Source organism: Neolamprologus multifasciatus, chromosome 11 (assembly GCF_963576455.1).
Source record: "Neolamprologus multifasciatus chromosome 11, fNeoMul1.2, whole genome shotgun sequence".
NCBI lineage: Eukaryota > Metazoa > Chordata > Actinopteri > Cichliformes > Cichlidae > Neolamprologus > Neolamprologus multifasciatus.
The window spans coordinates 5,645,751-5,651,117 of record NC_140449.1 but is presented as its reverse complement, the minus strand read 5'-3'; positions in this window follow the sequence as shown (position 1 = coordinate 5,651,117).

Genomic DNA, 5,367 nt, shown 5'->3' with positions numbered 1-5,367 from the left:
CAAGTTTGGTGGTTTACTCAGTTCTGACTTAATGTTGTCAAACGCTGTTGAGCCTCACTCCAACACCACATGTTTTTGGTACTGAGTAGTTCTCTCAATGGCTGTGTTTTCTCTGCTAAGTTGGGAAGGTACTTGCCTAGATGATTAACCATTCCCAGGAATCGTCTCACTCCACCCACATCGGTGGGTGCCTCCATGTTGCTGAACGCTTTCACTTTTTCTGGGTCTGCTTTGACTCCTGTAGTGCCAATGATCTGTCCGTGGAACTTGATTGAGGTCTTTGCAAACTCAGATTTCTCACTTTTCAATGTCACCCCTGCTTTTGTGAGCCGTGCAAGGACTGCGACCAGTCTCTTGTTGTGCTGGGCCTGTGTGTCAGCATAAACCAGAATGTCATCCATTTGGCAGACAACTCTGTCCAGCCCCTCCAAAAGCTGAGACATTCTTTTTTGAAAATGCTCTGGGGCTGAGGATATGCCGAAACAGAGTCTATTGAAACAGTGCCGTCTGAATGGTATGATGAAGGTTGTGAGAAGAGCTGACTGCTTGGACAAAGGTATTTGCCAAAATCCTGAGTTAGCATCGAGTTTTGAGAACAACTTTGCGCCCTCTAGCTGTCCTAGGGTGTGTTCAACTGATGGCAACATGTGTCTTTCTCTTTTCACAGAATTGTTCAGTTTGGTCAAGTCAACGCACACACGCACTTCATCTCTGTTTGGTTTGGGTACTGGAATCATTCCTGCGCACCAGTCAGTAGGCTGTTCTACTCTGGAGATTAACCCTAACTCTTCCATACGAGCAAGCTCTCTTTTGACTTTGGGCAACAGGGGAAGCGGGACCCTTCTTGGGGTTGACAGGGCAAATGGCTTAGTGTCTGCTTTAAGCTCAATTTGGTATTCCCCCTCCATTCGGCCTAACCCGCTGAATAGTTTTGGAAACTGCTGCTTTACTGCCTCTACCGAAGTGAGTGACACTGCTTCTACTCTGGCCACTAACCCAAGTGCTACACTTGCTGGGCGGCTAAGTAACCCTTGCGTCAGATCTGCTACTACATACACAGGAGTGCTCAGGTTAGCAGTAAATTTCCCTCTAACTGCTAGTGGAGACATTCCCGCCCCATACAGTTTCAGATCTGTGGGTTGCAGCTGTGGTTTTTGTGCTAGAGTGTTGTACTCTTTTTCAGGCAAGACGGTTATGTCCGCTCCTGTGTCAATTTTGAGCCAGCAGTCTACATTGTTAACTTTTATTTTAGTCAACCACGCATCCTCAGTTCTCTCTGATGCTACTGTCCCCAAAAATGCTACCTCCCTTTCTTCACTGTCACCACCTGCTGCACGTATTTCTCCCACTGCCCCAGACCTGCACACTCTTGCATAGTGTTGGGAAGGTTACTTTTAAAATGTATTCCATTACATATTACAGAATACATGCCCCAAAATGTATTCTGTAACGTATTCTGTTACGTTACTCAATGAGAGTAACGTATTCTGAATACTTTGGATTACTTAATATATTATCATGCTGTTTACAACAACACGAATGTACTATTGCTGTGATTTATTACTGTTACTGAAGGTCCGCGGCTCCGATCCGCAGTAAAGGGACCTCTGGCTAATACGGTGGGTTCTGTGTCGGGCTCGTAGCCGAAAACTAGCTATACTTTGTTGTCTGGGTCAACTTTGCTAGTGAGAGACAGAGAGAGGCGTTGAAAGGCTGCTCCAACGGAACTTATTGTTTTTGGAGGAAAACACGAACACGGTGTACAGTCGAGTCTTAATAGCTTACTTACAACTGGGCTCGTCAGGCTCTCTTCTTGGCTGCAGTGGTTATTATTATATTTACATGCTTCCAGCTCCCGTTTTTGCTCGATGACAGCTCGTACTTTTCCTTTTTCTCCCTCCCTCGCTCACAGACACATAACGGGTATGGCAGTCCATTCTCCCTGCAGCACGGACTACACTGCCTATGATGCTACATTCTTTAGAGCTATACCGGTAGCATTCTGCCTATTAGCTTAGCACAACAACAACAAAAAGGCCTCTCTCACCCAGGAAACACGCAGAGAGAGAGCGTCACCTTGTAACCATGGCAACCGTAACGCTGCCACCTGGAACAACAGAACGCAGCTGTCAAACAAAACCCAAACAGTCCTGACCCGCGACAATATGAAACAGGAAAGTACCACCGTGTAATCCATTTATTTCAACAAAGTAACTGTATTCTAAATACCACCTTTTTAAACGATAACTGTAACAGAATACAGTTACTCATATTTTGTATTTTAAATACGTAACGGCGGTACATGTATTCCATTACTCCCCAACACTGCTCTTGCATAGTGACCTTTCTTTTTACACTGATTGCAGAGTACCTCTTTCGCTGGGCACAGGTTCTTGCTGTGAAAGGGTGTCTTTTCACATCGGTTGCATTGGCTTTTCACATTCCTCTCTGTGGTTTGTGGCACAGTCTTTCTTGGTTTGAAGTGTTTCATTTTTGTTTTAATGATGTCCACGTTACAAGGATTTTCCTGCTTGAAGTTGTTTTTAAGAAGATCCTGCTGCTTCCTAACAAGCTCACTTTGGCGAATCCGTATCACTGCTTTTTCTAACGTGAGCTCTGCATCCATGCAGAGTTGTCTTATTCTGACAATGAGTCTGTCTCTTATCATTTCACTGTTCCCGTAGCCACAATGCTCAGCCAAGGCATATAGGGATGTAATAAACCCATCTGCGGTCTCTCCTGCTTCTTGCTGTCTTTGGTTGAACTTTGCATGTTCAAAGATAACATTTCTTCTGACTACAAAGTGTGCCTCAAGTTTGTCTTTGAGATTATGGTACTCACTCGCCTCCTCTTCGGTCAGGTTCAACGAAGTGATCACGTCTTCAGCTTCATCGCCCATTGTATATATCAGAGTGCCCCAGAGTTTGTATGTAGCTGCTGGCTTTTAAAACAGTCACATCCTATAAGTAGCTAGGACTCCTGTTTGACAATAAACAGGACTGAACTCTTAAGACTAACCTTGTCTACAGGAAGGAAACAGCCCAGGCTTTACTGTGAGTGGAGGATGTTGTTTTTTAACATCTACACAAAGCTGCTACAAAGGCTTTATCAGTTGATGGTTTCTACCATGCTTCTTTATTTTTCTGTCTGGTGGGGGAGCAGTATTAACAAGAGGAACATACACCAGCTGAATAAAAAACCCAAAAGACAGGCTGGACCCTGTGGAGGCAGTGCAGACAACACTGTCCAGATTTAGGTCAATTATGGACAATACCACCCATCCTCTGCACTCTGCCTTCGTACACACAGAGGAGGAGTGCATTCAGTACATTGACTGCTGTCTCAGGGCTTCTCCACAGAAAGGCTTTTGTACATCAGGTGATTATTCTGCACAACAGGAAGGTAGAGGAGTGGGCTGGGAGTTAACCAGAAGAAGGAATAGAAATGTGCAGGAGCACTTTACAAACCTGATGACAGATAATGACATGATATTAATGGATGTATTATGTATTATTAATTATTATTATTATTAATCAATATATACTTTGTTATTTGATTTAATCTCTTCTTTTTAGTGAGTGATTTTTTTAAAACTATGGGTAAATGACCAAGACTGCAGTCATAATTAGTAAAAATAAATTAAGTTTTATTATGAAAAAAAAGAGAGTTTGCACAGTTCTAACAATCTTGAAAGTCAGTAACCCATGATGAAGTCATTCACGTTTAGCCAAAATACTCTCAGTGAACCACCAACAGCTTTGGTTAGAAAAATGTCTTGATGGGGCATACTGACACCCCATGCTGCCCCCAGTGCATGCCCCGTTTTCTGATTTATCTTTTGTTTGCATTTCTCTCTATATACAGTATGTGCACAAGTCTTCAATCACCCTTTATCTGTTTATAGTTTGCTAGGAAATTGGGAAAGGATTTTAAAGAGAAAGGAATATAAGCTTCAAAGCAATATTTGCTATGACCACATTTATTCTTCAACACAGAGAGACACAAAGAGAACTCTCTTAGGCACCACTCTTGTCATTTCTTCACATACTCTTCAGGAGAAGTTCTCCAGCCTGCTATGCCATTCAATTCAATTTTATTTATACAGTGCTAAATCACAACAGTCACCTCAAGGCACTTTATATTGTAAGGTACACCCTACTATAATACATACAGTGAAAAACCCAACAATCATATGATCCCCTATGAGCAAGCACTTTGGCGAAAGTTAAAACTCCCTTTTAACAGGAAGAAACCTCCGGCAGAACCAGGCTCAGGGAGGGGCGGGGCCATCTGCCGCGACTGGTTGGGGTGAGAGAAGGAAGACAGGACAAAGACATGCTGTGGAAGAGAGACAGAGGTTAATAACAGATATGATTCAGTGCAGAGTCTATTGACACATAGTGAGTGAGAAAGGTGACTGAAGAACAGTGTTGGTCAAGTTACTTGAAAAAAGTAATCAGTAACTAATTACTGATTACTTCCCCAAAAGTAATCCCGTTACTTTACTGATTACTTATTTTCAAAAGTAATTAATTACTTAGTTACTTAGTTACTTTTTAAAAACATGATTTACAACCTGAATAGGTGATAAAGTGATAGATCTTTCCGTCCAATTCTACTTTTTCTACATAATCCATCATACAAAATGTAATCAAATGGAAAAGTCTCTTTTAAAAACTTTTTTTTATTTAGTTTTATTAGTTTTAATCTTTTAACTTCATGCATCAAGCAAAAAATTAATTATATGCAACATTCTCTGACTGGAAGAAATTTGTTTAATATTTAAACCTGTTTTCTGCACATTCCAGCACATAAAAAATTTTTTTTGTGTGTTTACACTCACTCTTTCAAATAGATGAAAGTAAAACACAGCAGAAAATGAATAAAGTCAAAGACTCAGCGGTGCTGTTGCTCTATTTTCACCTGTAAAGCAGGAGTAGGGTAGGCGGAGGTTTACCCTGGTGCAGGTGTGCCGCAGCGGTCAGTGGAAGGATACCGCAGTTTCTCTGTGAGTTTCCCATTACGTCGTAGCTACTCGGTGCTTGTTCGGAAGTTTAGGGGTTTTTTTCACTGTAAAAAGAAGTTTTCTTCCCACGCACAACGGACACTAATGTTTTTGTCACTTTTTATGGAATCAAACTTAAAGTAAGGTCAGTACTTCCACGCTTTAAACGCTGCACGCTCATACTCTCTCCCGCACTCGATATATGATCCACTGTTGATCTGCACACAGCTGTTGTCACGACCCTTGCACTTGCTTACGTCATTGTCATGAGACATTCTCCCAAAAAAATCACGGTTTTAGTAACGCAGTAACGCAGCGTTCCTACGGGAAAGTAACGGTAATCTAATTACCGTTTTTGCAAT